Source organism: Geotrypetes seraphini, chromosome 16 (assembly GCF_902459505.1).
Source record: "Geotrypetes seraphini chromosome 16, aGeoSer1.1, whole genome shotgun sequence".
Lineage (NCBI taxonomy): Eukaryota > Metazoa > Chordata > Amphibia > Gymnophiona > Dermophiidae > Geotrypetes > Geotrypetes seraphini.
The window spans coordinates 23,273,833-23,293,508 of NC_047099.1; positions in this window are offsets into that span (position 1 = coordinate 23,273,833).

Genomic DNA, 19,676 nt, shown 5'->3' on the forward strand with positions numbered 1-19,676 from the left:
ACAGGGACATTATAACATTCTTAGTCTTGTTAACCATCCCTTTTTTAAAATCATTCCTAGCATCCTATTGGCTGCTGCGGCACATTGGGCGGTAGGGTTTCATCGCATTGACTACGAAGACACCCAGATCCAAGGTGGACCTTAGCATCCGGTAACTGTGATTCAGGTTATTCTTCCCAATGTGCATCACTTTGCATTTGTCCACATTAAATTTCGTCTGCCATTACCTTTCATACTCTAGTGCTACAGGAATTGTCTATGCTCTAGTGTTTATTTATCATATAGGACACGTTTTTCTAATATAATAGGATCTGACAGTATATAGTTTGGTATAATTTTTAAGCCCCATTCTGACCTCAAGTGCAACGTCTTTAAATTAGTCCCGTTATTTTTTTACGCCTGTTACTCTGTCTTCTCTAGTCTTTGCTTATACCATAAGATGTCTATTACGGTGAACTGTTTTATTGATATTGTGTTGGCATTGTAATGTAGCAAACTATGCTATACTTTCTATTGTTATTCAAATATTTTTTTTTTTCTGCTGTAATTGTCTGTTACTTATGTTTGACTTATTCCTAAGTGAATCCCTTCTGAAAGGTGGTAAATAAATCCTGATAAATAACAGGGGTAACTGAGCCCACTCTTTTAAACAAAAGCCGACTGCCATTTTCTTATTAAGAAGGTGGCGGCTGAGCTTTCTTGGGAGGTCCCACTCGCACAGAAAAAGCAAATCAGAGGCTGGGGTTTGTAGCCGAGTTTCAAACAGCAATTAAATGGGAACAATAGCCCATTAGACCTTGGGAGGTAGGCCCGAGCCCAGAGAGAAAGGAGATTTAATTAACAGCAGCTGCTTCCAGCCTGGACTGCCTCCCCCCCAACCCAAAAAGAAAAGGGAAACACTTCAAGGAAAAGAGGTGGCTTGGATGAGTCTGAAACGGTGCAGTGATTAAACGAATTCTAAGTTGTCTAGAGCAGTGGTATTTAACCCAGTCCTCGGGGACCACCTGGCCCGTCGGGTTTTCAAAATCTCTTTCATCCATATTCATTGTGGATATCCTGAAAACCCAGGTGGTCCCCGAGGACTGGGTTGAATACCACTGCTCTAGAGCGTGCTTTTCACGATGAGGTTGAGGAAGGGGGAGAAGAGTACTCGGGACTGGGATGGGGTAAAATGAGGACCTCGCGGATCTTAATTGCGCACCCTTAAAAACCTGCTCACCTTGGAGGCGGGCGGGATCCATGATGTCCGCGTGATTTAAAACGACCCGGGTGCGCAGTTAAGATCTGCGAGGTCCACAGCCAGCAGAGGTAGAAATTTAAAAAAAAGAGGATCTCTCGGACCCCCACAAAACTAGAAGCGCAGGGCCTTAAAAAGAGAGCGGCCTTGGCGTGGTTTCATCAACGATCCTCGCATTTTAACTCCTGCGGACCTCACGGATCCTACTGCAGGGGGGTAAGATGACAGTGGCAGCGAGGGTAGGTGGTGCCCCCACCCTCTTTCATCCCCCTTCCCAAACCTCTCCTAGTGAGGCACATAAGAGATCCTAGTTTCCACTTGCTAATTACCGGCACAACAGCATTTTAAAAAGTCAAAACCTGCAACCCTGATGGGGGGGCCCAAAACTGGGTCCCCCTGATACCAATTTACCCCCTTCTGATCCTCCCGACCACTCTCACCACCCCATAACAAAATCCTGGTGGTCTACTGGGTTGGGGGGGGGATCAGTTTGGACATCCCCCTCAGCTCAAGGACCCAACACCACCCCACTCCAAGAACCTTTTGTGGAAAATCAGGCAGGAAGGATGTCCACACCATCCTGCCTGAAGAGCCGCCTCTTTAAAATGGCAGCCCTTCCCTCTCTCGGTGCATCCTAGGATACACTGGGAGGGGCCTTAGGTGCCTGAGCCAATTGGGGCCTTAAGTCCCTCCCAGTGCATCCCAGGATGCACCGAGAGGGGGAAGGGCTGCCATTTTAAAGAGGCGGCCCTTCAGGCAGGAGGGAGTGGACTTCCTTCCTGCCTGATTTGCCACAAAAGATACTTGGAGTGGGATGGTGTTGGGTCCTTAAGCTGAGGGGGGTGTCCAACCTGATCCCTCCCAGCCCACTAGACCACCAGAATTTTGTTTTGGGGTGGTGAGAGTGGACAGGGGTATCGGAAGGGGGGGCTTGGTGCCCCCCCCCCCGCCATCAGGGCTGCAGGGCTCTTTAAAATGCTGTTGTGAACAAAACATGCACAACAGTTACTGGCAGCTCCAGAGCTGGCAGTAATTAGTGAGTGTTAAAGGAGGGTCTCTTTTGTGCATTGCTAGGGAGGTTTGGAAAAGGGGGGGCTCACCGGGGAAGGGACAGAAAGAGGGTGGGGCTGCCACTGTCCTCTTACCCCACTGCAGTAGGATCCGTGAAGTCTGCAGAAGTTAAAAAAACGAGGATCCACGCACACTCCACGCCAAGGCCGCTCTCTTTTAAAGGCCCTGCACTTTTAGTTCTGTGGGGGTCCATGAGATCCTCTCTTTAACTTCTACCTTTGCTGAAGGAGGGCCTCGCGGATCTTAACCACTCCCTCGGACCTCATGGATCCTGTTTACTCCTAAGTAGAGCAGATTTTTAAGGGCGTGGGCTTAAGATCCGTGAGGTCCGCATTTTACCCAATCCCGCCCCTCAGGGCTGGATTCTGCAACTGGCGCCAGCATTGGCTGGCGCTTTCAAAACTGGCGTCGGTTGTGTGCCACTCATGTATCAGTGACGGTTGCAGAGTTGCGGCCGCGTGTAAAGTAGGAGCCAGAAATGTAGGCCAGGATTTTCAAGGTCTATCTAGGCATTAGCCATTTGGTCTGCCATCCTATTATATTTGGGTTCATTATGGGATAGTCCTGTTGTGGGTTCTCCAAGGGGTGTACTTTTTGGTAAAGCATCTGCTTGTGGGGTATTTGGTCTAGGGCAGTGGTTCCCAACCATGTCCTGGAGGACCACTAGGCCAGTTGGGTTTTCAGGCTAGCCCTAATGAATATGCATGGAGCAGGTTTGCATGCCTGTCACTTCCATTATATGCAAATCTCTCTCATGCATATTTATTAGGGCTATCCTGAAAACCCGATTGGTCTGGTAGTCCTCCAGGACAGGGTTGGGAACCACTGGTCTAGGGCAGGGATGGGCAACTCCGGTCCTCGAGAGCTGGAATCCAGTCGGGTTTTCCGGATTTCCCCAATGAATGTGCATGAGATCTATTTGCATGCACTGCTTTCAATGCATATTCATTGGGGGAAATCCTGAAAACCCAACTGGATTCCAGCCCACCCCTTTAAGGCCATTCTCCCTGAAATTAAGCCCATACCCATGCAATTCACCACTTAACTACTTTAACACACACTTTAGCAAAATGTCCTATTAATTTATCCAGTGGAATTATGTGCTTACATTTACACCTGCTCTTTAGCATATTCAAATATTCTAGTTTAATTTATGTGCAGATTTTATTGCCTTTCAGCCAGCAGCAAGGATTCCAATATGCTTTGCAGTGTCAAATATATAGGGGAATAATTTTTGGTAAAGCATCAGCTTGTGGGGTTTTTTGGCCAACTAAAATGTCTTTTATTTCAGAAAGCCTGTATGATTGGGCCTAAATGTGTTATGCAATTTTGGTTGCAGAAAGAATCTCCAAGTTTTTGGCATTGGAGGAATCAATTACATCGCTTATTTTTATTTGAGAGTTGGGAGGCTCGAGGTTCGGCTAAAAAACACTCGTCTTTTTATGGAGGTTTGGGATCCTTATATTCAGAATCTTTCACCAAAAATACGAAGTTTGGTTATCAATGATTTATTATGAAAATTAGGTTTAATAATTACATTCCAGTTATTTATTTTAATTCTTTATTTTTGTCAACTTTCATCCAGGGTGAGGGATTTCATTTAGGGGAAGATAGTGGGTAGGGGATGGAATTAAGGGGGGTGTAGATAAGATTGAATTAATTCATATGGAAATTAAATTTGAAAGAATGATTTAAATTTGTATGAAATATTATTGTAATTCTTATTGTATTGAATGTATTTTTGTATTATCCTATTGTACTGATTATTTGATTCTTTCAATAAAATTTGTTATACATATATGTACAGCCACCTTTGAGATGGATGTTTTGTCAGCAAGGCTTCACAAACGACTTCTAAGAGGATAGGGGGAAAAGTACCCTTACTGTTATGCTAGGACAAGGGTGTCAAAGTCCCTCCTGGAGGGCAGCAATCCAGTCGGGTTTTCAGGATTTACGCCATGAATATGCATGAGATCTATTTGCATGCACTGCTTTCAATGCATATTCATGGGGGAAATCCTGAAAACCCGACTGGATTCCGGCCCTCATGGACTGGAGTTGCCCACCCCTGATCTAGCACTTAGTGATTCCAATCCAGGGGGTGTCAAAGTCCCTCCTGGAGGGCCGCAATCCAGTCGGAATTTCAGGATTTCCCTCATGAATATGCATGAGATCTATTTGCATGCGCCGCTTTCATGCTATGCTAATAGATCTCATGCATATTCATTGGGGAAATCCTGAAAACCCGACTGGATTGCGGCCCTCGAGGAGGGACTTTGACACCCCTGTGGATGATGCTTGTAGGAAAAAAACCCCACCACTTGGCTTCTGCACGCTATTTTCTCCCAGCAGAATTGCAGTGATTTTGAGTGGCACATCGAACAGATAGAGGGGCATTTTCAATAGTGCGTCTAAGTCGGACTTTGGACGTTTCCCGCTAGAAGTCCAAAATCGGACTGCCAGGAGTGTCCAATTTTTTTTTTGTTTGTTTTTAATCGACTCTAGTTGGACATCTTGTCCACCAGAATGTCTAACTTAATACCCCATTTTCAATCACAAAACCATCTAAGTTGAAAACGTCCAAATGAAGCCCATTTGGAAGTGGGCGGGGCCAGTCTTCTAATGGACTTGCCACACAGACATGCCAATAGAACATTGGGCCACACTAGAAGGCACTGCTGTGAACTTCACATAAACAGTGCCAGAAATACATCTCACCATAACCTCCTAATAATAATAATAATAATAATAATAATAATAATAACAGCTTATATACCGCAATACCGTGAAGTTCTATGCGGTTTACAAAGATTAAGCAAAGGTACAAATTGATTGACTTTAAGAGGGGAGGAAGAAAGAGGGTTAATAGGACAGGAAATCCATTTTTGAGGAGAGAGTGATCAATAGAACAAGTTAATCGCTATAGAGGGGAGAGAGAAGAGAGGATCAGTTGTCTAGATACTTTAGGAACAGGTGTGTTTTCAGACGTTTCCTAAATTCCTCATAAGTAGTGGGCGAAAGCAATTGTTCTAGGTCTTTACCCCATGATGCTGCTTGGTGTGAGAGAAGGTGTTCATGGTGTTTTTTCAGGTTACAATCTCTCACTGGGGGGGAAACAAAGTTGGAATGTGAACTTCTCTTGTGTCTGTTGGCTGAGAAGAGAAAAAGTCAGTTATATATTTAGGGGCAAGTCCGTGTAGTGCTTTGAAGCAGAAGCAGGCAAATTTAAACTTTACACACGCCTCCATTGGCAGCCAATGCAGCTGCCGGTAGTAGGGTGTCATGTGGTCAAACTTCCTCAGCCCAAAGATCAGTTTGACCGCTGCATTTTGCATCAGTTGTAAACGCTGCATATTCTTTTGGGAAATTACTAAATAGGCGATGTTACAGTAGTCAAGTAGACTTAGTACGAGGGATTGGACTAGGGTTCTGAATGCCGCTAATGTATGGTGAGCCTTGCAAAACTCCCCTAAAACCTGCTCAACCCACTTGTCCACCTCCCCAATAGCAGTACTATAGGGTTTTGATGGACTCACACTGTCCACCATAAATGTAGTAGTTAGAGTGGATTATGGGTCTGGTTCCTCCTCTCTCTGGTTCACTGGCCCACCCACCTGACTACTTAACACACTTGTGTGATGCTTTACTAGGCTGTTCTATAGCCAGGTATGTACTATTTTATTCAATACTAGTCTTTAAGCCCGTTAAATTAACGGGTGCTAGAATAGATGTCTGTCTGTCTTTCTTTCTTTCTGTCTGTCTCTCTGGCCCCCTGTCTGTCATTCTTTCTCTCTCTCTATCCTTGGCTAGTGTTTGTCTGGGGAGGGGGAGGTTTCTTTCTCTCTTTCTCTGCTGTCTGTCTGTGTTTATTCTATTTGTCTCCATGGCCCCCTGTCTTTCTTTCTGTATGTCTCTCTGTCTTTCTCCCTGGCCCCCCTGCCTACCTGTATTTATCTGTATTACCTTCTGACTCCCTACCCCCTCCCGAAAGCAAGCCCGTTACATTAATGGGTGCCCTGTGCAGCAGCATTAGCGTTTCCTCTACCCCCTTTCCCTTCCCGCGGTCCCACGGTGATTCAGCAGTGGTGATTCAGCAGCGTGTGCAGCAGTCTTCACACGCTGCTTCGGGCCCTTCTACTGCCCTGATTTACTCTGGCATGTCCCTGATGACATCATCAGAGATGCGGCAGAGCAAATCAGGGCAGTAGAAGGGCCCGAAGCAGCGTGTGAAGACTGCTGCACACGCTGGAATCGCAAGGTTCATAGTCGGGTCCGCGGGAAGGGAAGGGTGGGGTGGCAAAGGACTCGGGTCCCAGGCGGCGGGGTCAGTTTTTCGGTTCATCCTGGGGGGGGGAGGAGGAGGCGCTCTTTGTACCCCAGTCCCGGCTTGTGAAGGCGATCGTCGGCTGGCTGGGAGCAGGCTTGTGGAGGCGATCGTCAGCGTGTAAAGAAACTTCCGTATTGTGAGGTGGAGAGCAGGGAAGCTTGTCTGGCGCGCATGCGCACTCGTGCAGTCGCGACGGATCAGGGAACACGACTTTTGAGTGCGCATGCACAGACTAGCATTTTATTATATTAGATGTTTTGGGGTGGGAAGAGTCCATGACCACTGGAGGAGTGTGTAGGGGTCATTACTTAATCCCTCCAGTGGACATCTGCTCAGTTTGGGTACCCTTTTGGCACTTAGACACTTCTCAAACAGGTCTAAAGTCAGGTCAAAAATGTCTAAAGTTCCATCCAAGACAGCCAGGGAAAGGTTTGATTATAGCTGCAGGATGTCCAAGTTTAAGCCCGCCCAAATCCCGCCCATTCCCCGCCTCTCAACACACCCCTTTGTACTCTGGAGTGGACGCACAGTGGGTTAGACTTCATGCTAGATGTTTAGAAGGTCATCTTTGAGAATGCCAATTTGGATGTTTTGGGGGCTCATAATCGAAACTGACACGTCTAAAACCCCGCCCAAGTTGGCACTTGGACGACCTAAAAGTGCCTATAATCAAATTGGTTTTCTAGACATATCCAGGGACTTTTTAGGCCTCTGAATGCTGCTGTGCACCCAGAGCTAAACGGCGCGTATCTGGAGGAGTGGTTAGGGCGGTATTTGGGCCGACCTAGGCTTAGTTGTCCTGCAGGGATAATCGAATGTTTCACTAGACTTCTTGGACAAAACTTATACATTGTGAGTTAGACGATGCAAAAGCAGGTATAAGTGCCAAAAAGGTATCCAAAGTGACCAGATAATCACTGCAGAGACAAAGTAAAGATCCACACACACTCCCCCTGCGATCACTGACCCCCCCTCACACCCCCACAAAGATCAGAATAAAAATATACAAACCTGTCTCTGGAAAACCTAGTAGAGCTGCATACAGATGTCTTAAGTAGCCTGGGGGGTGGCTAGAAAACCATAGAGAGGAGGACCCAGGCCCATAAGCCACTCTAACCACTACATTCATGGTGGAAAATGTGAGCCTACCCCCCAAAAAAACAATACCCTACTGTACTACCATATAGGTGGCACCTGCAGCCTTAAGGACTATTGGGGTTGTAGACAGGTGGGTATAGTGGGTGTGGGGGGGGGGGCTTACCATATTCTATAAGGGAGTTCTGGTGAGATGTTTATGTGGCACCCTTTTTGTGAAGTTCACACCACTGACCTGTAAGGTGCCCCACTCCATCGCAATCCTGGCCCTTCCAACGCTGAAAGGTCTTGTTCTGGGCGTTTGGGACTTGGACGGATTTTGGGTCAAAAATATGGTATCAAGATAGACGTAGATGATCAATGGCCTAGACGTCCAGATAGACAATTTTTGAAAAAAACAAATTTTAGATGAATTTTTTTGAGAACGGACATTTTACCACTGTCGAGTTTGGGCGTCTAGCACCACACGTATGAATTGGACTTAGATGTTTCTTTTGATTATGCCCCTCCATGTCAAATAAGACAGGCCAAGTGCTGGTTTATGCTGTCTTTTTTAAAAGAACGGACCTCATAGTGTCTGTTAATCACCAAGAAACTATATGGAAATGAAATCTAAGCTTGGAGAAGGGTGGGGGCAGGCTGGCAAAAGATGAGAAGGACCCCACCAAGACTGCTCTCCTTTCCAAGGAGATGTCTGGACTAGCTTGGATAAAGTGGAGTGCCCTCTGGAAGCATCCCTGATACCCGACTTGGTATTCATAGAAACATAGAAACATAGAAGATGACGGCAGAAAAGGGCTACAGCCCATCAAGTCTGCCCACTCTGCTTACCCACCCCCTGTCTATGCCTTAATGAGCCAATTTTCTTATCTTGACCCTCGTAGGGATCCCACATGGATATCCCATTTATTCTTAAAGTCTGGCACGCTGTCTGCCTCGATCACCTGCACTGGAAGCTTGTTCCAATGATCAACCACTCTCTCTGTGAAGAAATACTTTCTGGTGTCGCCATGAAATTTTCCGCCCCTGAGTTTGAGCGGGTGCCCTCTTGTGGCCGAGGGTCCCTTGAGAAAGAAAATATCATCTTCCATATTCCCGCCAGTGATCTGTACTCAGGCCCTGTGCTTTCAGAAACTGGACCGTGCTCTCCAGAATCTCTGCTTTCTCCACTTTAGGGTTCCTCAGGTTCGGGTGTTTTGTTTCCTTTGGTGTATCTCATTTTATCGATTAGGAGATTAAGGATGTGTTTGGTAAAGGCCGGGCGAAATGTCTTTTAAGGCATTTTCTTATCAGTTTACTCTTTATCACCGTTTCGTTTCACGGATTCCTTGTTCTTTCTGGTGACTCTTTTGACCCTCTGAAGTTCTAAAACAGAAAAATACTGACACCAGACTGAACCATGAGAATACATTTTTGGGCATTTTATTACAAAATATACAAAAATTCTTTATTCACAATGATTCTGTACAAGTGGGGGAAAGGGACAAACAAGAAAAGATTTGTTTTCACGGCAAGCAAAGAATCAAATAAATTAAAAAGTTTTCAGACACCACTTATGATTCCGGGTGTCCCCCCCTTTCTCGAATGTCCCAGCCAATTTGGCTTCTCAGGACCAGGGTCTCCAAACCAGACAGTTCTGATTGAGCACAACAATGTCTTCTGGGGATTCTTGTGTTTTTGAGGTGGAGAGGGAAGCAGGGGGGGAGAGCTGTGCTGGTGTGTCTGAAGATGTCTGCCCCACGGTTGGGGAGGAGGAAGAAGAGGCAGTCGAAGACTGGGCGAGAGCTGGGGCCTTGACTGCAATGGCAGAGATGGGTTTCAGTCCAGAGCTTGGACCACAGCTGGGACCAGCTCCTACCAAGTCTGCCACCATCAGGCTTGGAGAAGGGGGGCGCAGGCTGGCAATAGATGAGAAGGACCCCACCAAAACTGCTCTCCTTTCCAAGGAGATGTCTGGATTAGCTTGGATAAAATGGAGTGCCCTCTGGAAGCATCCCTGATACCCGACTTGGTATTCCCGCCAGTGATCTGTACTCAGGCCCTGTGCTTTCAGAAACTGGACCGTGCTCTCCAGAATCTCTGCCTTCTCCACTTTAGGGTTCCTCAGTTTCTGTGTGAATAATAAAACAGAAAAAAACAAAAGATAAAGAAAAAGTGAGAAAGGGGGGGAGGATGAATCCTCTTTAGGGTTTAAAGTAGAGCAGGGGGTTGGGCAGCTCCTATCTATCTCCTCCTGACGTTAACCAGAAATCAGGAGTCTCAGAAACTTGGGATGGGATTTGGCTCACTCCTTTCGCAGTAACATGCATAGTAACATAGTAGATGACGGCAGATAAAGACCCGAATGGTCCATCCAGTCTGCCCAACCTGATTCAATGTAAATTTTTTTTTCTTCTTAGCTATTTCTGGGCAAGGGTGAGATACATTAGGGTACACCAGGAAGGGCTTAAAATCTAGGAGGGCAATTCTATATACTGTAAGGCAGTGTATCGCAAACAGCGTGCTTCCTGAGATTTCAGCTGTGCCACGACACAATTGGGGAGGAGCAGAGGCGCCGGCTGACTGCGCACAGGACGGGCCTCTTGCGTCAAGAGAGGAACGTCCTGTGGGCAATCAATCAGTGCCTCTCCTTCTCTCTGGCCTTCTTCCCTGCCGGCACCCCTCCCTGGCGGCTCAGGGCCCGTCTGGAGGGCCTTCGTGCCTGCGTGGATGTCAACGGGGCGAGGTCAGGTGTGCGCGTGACATCCGCGCACTTCCGGATGCCTCCAGCTGCGGCCCCTTCGTTTAGGGGGACACCGCTGTAAGGCATATTTGCATTTAACGTGTGTAAATACAGGATAGGTTCCGCATATGCACGCACTCGCGCAAAACACTTTTCTGCAACTTGTGCGCGTAGCATAACGTGCAACCGGACGGGGGGGGCACATGTGGGAGGAGCATCAGATGTGCGCATTGATTGACGGTTCTAAGTGCACCCTCCTAAGCCCGCCATCGACTTGGCACAGTGGCGTAGGAAGGGGGGGTGGTCCCCTCCGGGCGCCATGTTGGTGGGCCACCTCTCTGCCAAAATTTGGGCACAGAGCCAAGATGTGCATGTCTTAATTAGCTAACAAGCCATTAACTAGATGTTAATTGACGGTAACAATCAATTAACGCCATTCCTTTGGCATTATTTGGAACTTGCGTGCACAATCTTCCGGTGTCCTTTTCTATATCTGGTAGATCTAAATACCCTAAAGTGCAACTCAAAAGGGGGTATGGTCGGGCGAGGAGCAGGGTCATTCTAATATGTGGCACATTTCTGTGCCAAAATGGCAGGTGTTGGGTGCCAGCGTTTAAACCAGGTTTCAGGAAGGCCTAAATTCCAACACTCAGCTTTGGGGGTGGGGGTTCGGGTCTATGCGCTATTCTATATGAGGGGCTGCTGAAAAGATCTCGGCCCGACCAAGGAAAGAATGATGAGGAGCAATAAAACTCACAAGTTGTTCCACACGTCTCTTGACACACTTAGTTTCAATGAGGCAAATGCATCTAGTAAATGGGCACAAGTATAGTGAAACCAAGCCGTTGTGACATCACCAATGAGGCTGGCTCTTAGGCATTGGTGGAATAAGGCATTATGACATCATAACACGAGGGGCCGCGGAAAAGTTCTCAGCCCAACCAAGCAGGGAATGATGTGGAGCCAGGAAACTTCCAAGTTATTCCACACTTTTCTTGACAGTGTTTCTTTCATTTCATATCACGGAAACAAAAAAATGTCAAGAAAAGTGTGGAATAACATAAGTTCACAAGCTTAATGGTTGGTGCATGTACACATGATCAGAAAACAGTGCCCAAACATTCAAGGATCTTTTCCAGATAAGCCCCGCCAAAAAGTTAACCCCCGCCACCCAAAAAAAAATTATAAAAAAGAGGCGCGATGTGTAGAAAGTAAAGCACGCCCCCCCCCATCGGAGCCTTTAAAAAAATGGTCGACAGTTTATCCTATTTTTTTATAATGTTAAGTTTCATATCCTCTTTTTTATAATCTTTTTTGGGTGCTCCGACGGGGGGGGCGTGGGGGGGAACCCCCCCCCCACTTTACTTTATACACATCGCGCCGCGTTGTGGGGCCGTTGTGCTGAGAACTTCACTGGTTAAGGTTGCGTGCGCTGGCAAAAGGTGGCGGGGCTTAACTTTCGGCGCATCCACTTTTTCCATTAGTGGCGGGGCTTATCTGGAAAAGATCCACATTCAATTCAAAACAATGCCAGAAATAAAAACCACACGATAAATGACCTGAACATTTTCCGTCAGTCCACATTCACTCCCTGTCCTTGATGGCTATCTCACTGACCCACTGGCTGCCCTGGAGGGTTGGGAGCGAATGCTATTGCTCAATGGTGATGTATGCCAAGGCTGCCCAAGTCCAGTCCTCGAGATCTACTGGCAGGCCAGGTTTTCAGGATATCCACAATGAACATACAAGAGAGAGATTTGCATACCAAGAAGGCAGTGCAGGCCAATCTCTCTCATGCATATTCATTGTATCCTGAAAACCTGGCCTGCCAGTAGATCTCGAGGACTGGATTTGGGCAGCCTTGTTGTATGCCATACTGCAGTGTTTCTCAACTCTGTCCTGGAGAACCCCCCTTGCCAGTCAGGTTTTCAGAATATCCACAATGAAGATGCATACACTTGATTTGCATATACTGCCTCCATTATCTGCAAATTTCTTTCATGCATATGCATTGTGGATAGCCTGAAAACCTGACTGGCAAGAGGGTTCTCCAGGACCGAGTTGAGAAACACTACCGTAGTATGTGGCTGTGGTCTTCATTCTCAGTCCTTCAGGTCAGGTTTTCAGGATAGCCCTAACGAATATGCATGAGAGAGATTTTCATGGCTGCTACCTCCATTGTGTGCAAATCTCCCTCATACATATTCATGGAGGATATCCTGAAAATGCAACCTGTTTGTGGGTCTGGGAGTGAGGAATACTAGAAAGGATAGCAATCACCCTGGAGTGCTGCTGAAGCTTGGGGGGGGGAAGGGGGTCTGTTCCCCTGAATTACAACATGTTAGTAAAAAGAGGGAAAATCATCCCCCTCCATCCTCTTTCATGTCAGATGAATAACTTCTGTCAAACAGAAGAAACTGTGAGGTGGGATAATAGAGCAGGAGAGAAATAGGAGGAAGATGGGGTAATAAAGAAACAGAGAAAACAAAAAAAAAACCTCTGTGGAGTGACGATGTTCCTAAATGGACTTTATTTGAAAGTGTCAAAGTTCCAAAGGTACACTGAAATCATCCACATAAAATAATTCCATCCACATGAAAATAAATCATCCACATAAGAGCCTTAAAGGACCTAGTCCGCTAGGGATACAGGACCAACACGGTCCGCGTTTCGACAAAAAGTCTTCTTCAGGGGTCCCTGGGGGTCCTATAAAGGTGAATACGTGGGAAACAAATGTGTGGTGAGCCGGAAGTGAGACACTGCTTGCATTTGTTTCCCACGTATTCACCTTTATAGGACCCCCAGGGACCCCTGAAGAAGACTTTTTGTCGAAACGCGGACCGTGTTGGGTCCTGTATCCCTAGCGGACTAGGTCCTTTAAAGCTTTTATGTGGATGATTTATTTTTATGTGGATGAAATTATTTTATGTGGATGATTTACTTTTATGTGGATGGAATTATTTTATGTGGATGATTTCAGTGTACCTTTGGAACTTTGACACTTTCAAATAAAGTCCATTTAGGAACATCGTCACTCCACAGAATTTTTTGGTATTCTCTGGATTTTCTTCTTTGTGGGTATTTTGGGGTCAATTCCTTTTGTTTTTGCTACTTATGATTTTAAAGTGTTTGAGGCTTGTGCATATGAGGTCAGAGCTTAGGCATTGGTGGAATGAGGCATTATGACATCACTATCTGAGCTCTAGAATGTTGCAAACACAAGCAGTGTCTCACTTCCGGCTCACCACACATTTGTTTCCCACGTACTCATCTTTATAGGACCCCCAGGGACCCCTGAAGAAGACTTTTTGTCGAAACGCGGACCGTGTTGGGTCCTGTATCCCTAGCGGACTAGGTCCTTTAAGGCTCTTATGTGGATGATTTACTTTTATGTGGATGATTTCAGTGTACCTTTGGAACTTTGACACTTTCAAATAAAGTCCATTTTTAGGAACATCGTCACTCCACAGAGTTTTTTTTTGGGTTTCTCTGGATTTTCTTCTTTGTGGATATTTTGGGGTCAATTCCTTTAGTTTTTTTGTAATAAAGAAACAGAAATTGGCTAGTAGGGGCAGGTTTGGGGGCCACAATGGAACATAGGTATGGAAGGCATGATTCTAAAATTGGCATCCTGATTGTAGGCGGTGGGAGGAGTCCTGCCACCGTCTAAGAGACCAATCGGGATGCACGTTACAAAAAAAAAAAATAAAAATAAAAAATAATAATAATCAATGGGATATAGGACTCCTACAATGTAGGCATTGTTTGCACATGTACAGAGACATCTAGGCATGCCTAAGGTTGGCGTAGACGTGGTTTATTCCAGAAGTGGCTTTAGGTGTCCATAGGCACTTCTCGTAGGCCCAAGTCAGATGCCTGTAAAATGCCGGCCTACATTTAAGGCATCTGAAGAAGAAAACAGAGGCGGCGCCATTTCCAGAATCAGGGCCTTAAGGGCAAATTCTACAAGAAGCGCCCAAAAGCTAGGTGCCTAATTAGGCGCTGTTTGGCACGATTCAAGTAAAATCGGGCGCTGTTTAGTGAATCGCGCTGTTTTGGAGGCGCCCAAGAAATAGGCCAGCTCTAGGCGCCCATGCGAGCGCTTAAGCGCGCTTAAGAGCAGGGATTCTGTAAGAAGGCGCCTTACACATAGCCACGCCCACGCCTAACATGCATAGCGGCTATTTTTAGAGGCGCCTTGTTGCAGGATCGCGCTTTCTTGATAGGCGCCTAGGTTTCAATCAGTGCTGATTACAAAGCTTCATCGAGCTTGTTCTTCAATTTAGATAGGCACCTCCGAAATAGTTGCCCAACTTTAGGCACTGGTTACAGAATTTGGACCTTAATGTCTCCCCCTCCACTACCACAAGTTGTGGAGAGGTAACCTAATGCAGTAGGCAAATCCTCCCCTTCAGATAGTTTACTGGGTTTTCGGGATTACCACAGAGAATATGCATGAGGCAGGCTTGTATACAATCGGTATTCACCATGGTAATCTTGAAAACCCAACTGGCTAAGTGTGTCTTCAGGCCAGGCTAAGAGCTACAATAAGATGTACACTCCTCCCTCAATATTTGCGGGGGTTAGGGGCAGAGCCAGCCCGCGAATATTGAACATTCGCGAATAACTTTTGGGCCGGCTCTGACCCACCCCTGCCTTCCCCCCACTCCCCGGCATCCCGGACCTTACCTGGTGGTCTAGCGGTCTAGCGGTCTTTCGGGGCAGGAGCGATCTTCCTACGCTCCTGCCCCGTGCAGATCACTCATCCAAAATGGCTGCCGTGAGTTCCTGCAGTCTCTGGAAAGTACAACGGGAACTCACGGCAGCCATTTGGTTTGAGTGATCTGCACGGGGCAGGAGCGTAGGAAGATTGCTCCTGCCCCGAAAGACCACTAGACCACCAGGTAAGGTCTAGGGGGTGGGAGGGAGGGGGGGTGATTCCGGTTTTAGGAAATTGCGAAAAATAGAAATCGCGAGTCCTAAAACCGCAAATCGGGAGGGGGAAGTGTACTGAGAAAACTAGAGGAGACCTAGGAAGATGACCGAAAGCTTGATTGTAAAGAAGAAGAAACAAACAGCTGATATTTAAAGTTAGAATTTCTAAACTTCTCCAGGGACAGGAAGGGGTAAAACGCGAACCTCGTGGATCTAAACCCGCACATCCTTAAAAATCTGAGGTCCGTGCCACTTTCAGTCTCAGCCTAGGTTAAGGCTCTATGACAATTTAGCTCTGACGGATCCTAACGCGTTTCCCTCCCTATGCTGAGACTTAAAGTGGCACGGACCACAGGGCAAAAGTTTTACCACTTTGAGTCTCAGCATAGGGAGGGAGAAGCACGGAGGTCTGTCAGAGCCATAACCTAGGCTGAGACTAGGAGCAGTGTGTGGCAAAGTGGATGGAGCTGGAACTACAGCCTCAGCACCCTGGAATTGTGGGTTCAAACCCTGCACTGCTCCTTGTGACCCTGGGCAAGTCACTCAGTTCTCTATAGCCCCAGGTACGTTAGATAGATTCTCCTAGGACAAGCAGGATGAGTCAGCCACATATGGGTGTTGTCCCAACACCTCCCAATTTGCGGATAAGCTCTCCAATAGCTCAGAGAGATTTTTTTTTTTTTTTTTTCTCTCTGAGCATGTGCAGTGCCCGGGCCCCACTGGGCATGCCCGAGCCCTACCCATTTCCCCCTGCTTCCCCCTAATCCCCAGTCTTTAGTTTCCGCCCGTTCCCATCGGTCGGATTTTTCTACAGCTCTCCATTACAACTTTTCTACTCAACCTGAAGATGCCTGAATCATCTAAAGAAACAACTGGGATGCAGGAGGAGGATGAACACACTGGATCCTCATGAATTGTGCGCCCACTGATTGGATCCGGCGCTCGAGGTTTCCGTGTGGCTTGCATTGTGCGCACATGTCACCACGTGCACGCAAGCTAAGGAAGAGGGCACTGAGAGACTTCATGAAGAGAAGTGAGGCCCGAGAATCTCCCTCCAGCAGCCATCCTCATCGGAGCGTAGCAGCGGGGGATCCACAGACGAATCCGGTGAGGAGCCTCCAGGACGTCCTGGCTCAGTCAACCCCCCCGACTGCAACTTGCCCGGTCGAGAAATCTCTCCCGGAAGTCCTGCATGCTGTCGCTAGCCGTCGGCCCCTGCAGGAAGCCGATAGGAGTCTCACCAGACCGAGAGATCTCTCCAGGAGTTCCTGCATGTTGCTGCTGACAGCCAGCCTCCGCAGGGCATGAAGAGAAGTGAGGCCCGAGAATCTTCCTCCAGCAGCCATCCTCATCAGAATGCAGCAGCGGGGGATCCACATGCTACAGTGGCAAGGAGCCTCCAGGATGCCCTGGCTCAGCTAATCCCCCCGCCTGCACTTGGCCCGGTAGAGAAATATCTCCCGGAGTCCCTGCATGTTGCCGCTTAGAACCAACCTCTGCAGGGCAGCCGATAGGAGTCTCGCCAGACCGAGAGATCTCTCCAGGAATCCTTGCATGTTGCCACGCAGCCATCCTCTGCAGGGCAGCCGATAGGAGTCTTGCATGCTGCTGCGTAAATCCACAGCCTCTGCAAGCAACAGATCGGGGCTTTCACCCTCCAGACGGCATGCTGCCTCTTACAGCCGGCCTCTGAAGGGAGCCGATTGGGGTTCAAAGGTAAGTCCTATCTGCTTGTTTTTGGGAAAAACCTCTGATAATCTGTTGCAGCCCCGAGGGCTCTGCCCCACCCTCCTCCCAATCTGAATTTAAGGAGAAAGAATCTCCCATGCTTCTTTCCCTTGGAGGGGACCTGCAGACCTCTCCCCCCAGTAGGAGACATGCTGCCCCAGAGTTCAGCTTATAAAGGACATGCTGAAAAAAAAAAAAAAAAAAACCAACTCGATGTTTCTTTCCCTCTTGGGGTCCTGCAGAGTCTACAATTCACACCTTTCCCACCCCTCCCCCCTCCCCCTCTCAGGTTGAGAACGAGGAGTCTGCCTTTCTCAGCAGGGTGCTGATATCTTCAGAGATGCGGCATGTCAGACCATGCCTCTCCAAGGGTGGGGGTTTGAAACTCCTCAGTCTAAAAAGCTGTTTGCTCTTCATAAAACCTAGGCAGAGTGTTTTTCCAGCTAGCATGAGGGACTCTGTACTATTCATGATTTCTATAGCACTGAAAGACATATGCAGCGCTGTACAGTTTAATATACAATAGGCAGAACAGCAGGAGAAGCCCACTCAAGAGGCATTATCACTCCTCTTTCTCTGCCTCCAGGCACAGTGGGAAACGCAGCCAGGAGCACTGGCACAGATGAAGGGGTGCATCCTGCCCCCTCTCTGCAGGCTCTCCCCCCCTCTCAAGAAGGACAGAGAAGGGTGGTGGGGTACATGGAGCCACCCAACCAGTCAAGTGGAGCAGCACATGAACCTGCGAACCACCAGGGGTGGGACCAGCAGCCACAGTTAATCCTCCTGCTGACCCACTCCTCTCTCAGCGGGCTACACTCCCCACAATGCCCCCCCTTTAGAGGGAGCCACGCACAACAACATGGCGCGGTTCAGCGGCAGGCCATGCACCCAAGCAACGGAGGAACAAGCTACACACCAGCCTCCAGCCACGCCCCGAGTCACCACCCACAAAAATAAATAAATATTTACTAAAAAAACAAACAAACAAACAAAAAAACAAAAAACAAACAAACGAGGCTCCGGTCCCTCCAGAAACTCACAGCCTTTCTCAAGATCCACGTGGGGGGACAACAAGTACCCAAGACAGAGTACTACAAGGCCTGAACTACCAGTACCAGTACTTCACGCAGGCAGTGGCGATTCCATCCACAAGAACCTCCTGGACTGCAGAGACAAGATTTGGCTGACTCCCTCCTCAGAGCAACCAACATCAAGGAGACTGGGATTGAAGTACCAGATCTTTCCAGCCCAGGGATTCGACAACCCGCAGCAGCCATACATGGACATTGCGGTAGCTTAAGAGAAACAGGGCAGCACGACCCCCCCCCCCCCTCCAACCCCCGTCAGGGAAGGACCTGAAAAACCCTGGTTTCCACGGGGAAAAAGACCTTCGAGGGCGCAATGCTGAGCGCACGAATTGCTGCGCTCCAGTTCCAGATGCGGCTTTATCAGGAGGCCAGTGAGAGGAAATAAATAAATAAAATAAAATAGAGACTCCAGCTCACAACTGAGCCAGTCCACACTGGCAGCAGTCTGTACCCCAGCACTCGCAACAGTAACATAACTGCTACGCAAACAAGCACCGCCCGAGGGGCAGGGGCATCCAAGGGCAGCCCTCTCCCCAAGACAAAAATAGAACCTTGACCACCCTCCGGCCCAGCAGGATCAGATTGTCTGCGAAGGCTTGGCCCAGGATCACCATCGACCAGTGGGCCCTCAGCATCATCAAGCAGGGATTCCGCATTCGTCTCCACTCCCGCCCCCCCCCAAGTGGGCGTGGCACCATCCATCTGACGACCCAACTTTCCTGCAGCAAGGAGAGGACCTGCTTCGGCAGAATCAATAGATGCGGTGACGAACAGAGGAGATCACCAAGGGGTTTCTACTCCAGGAACCCCCGCGTCACCATGGACAAGGACAACGCTCGTCCCTGGATCTCTGTAAGCTCAACAGATACATACACAAGGTCCAGATGCACTCTCTGGGTACAGTCTTGGCCCTGTTACAGCCCGAGTATTGGCTAGTATCCCATGCACCCAGCCCACAGGAGGCATCGTCGCTTCTAAAGCCAAGACAGACGCCTCCAGTACAAGGTCCTGCCCCTTGGACTCTCAACGGCTCCAAGAGCGTTCACAAAGTGCGTGGCAGTGGCACATACTCGCCTTCAAGGGGTGCGCGTCCTATCTTATCTCGACAGCTGGCAGCCCCGTTAACCACCATAACCCTCCTCCAAGAACTGGGGTTCCTCATCAACTACATGAAGCCCAACCTGATACCCACCCAGGGGATATCGTTCATCTGGGCAGTTATCGACACCACGCAGACCAAGGCCGTCCTACGGGACTACCAGATCGACGCCATGACATCCCTGGCCCAGTGCATCCCTGCCAGCAGCTCATCGTCAGCACGCTCCGGTCTTTGTTGTGCAGCACACCAGACTACTCATGTGATCCCTGAAAGGGCACCTCAGACATCACTGAGACCAGTGTACCCAACCTCTGACCACCCACCCACTGGAGCTCAGGGCCTTAGGGAATGCCCTCGAAACCTTCAAACAGGCA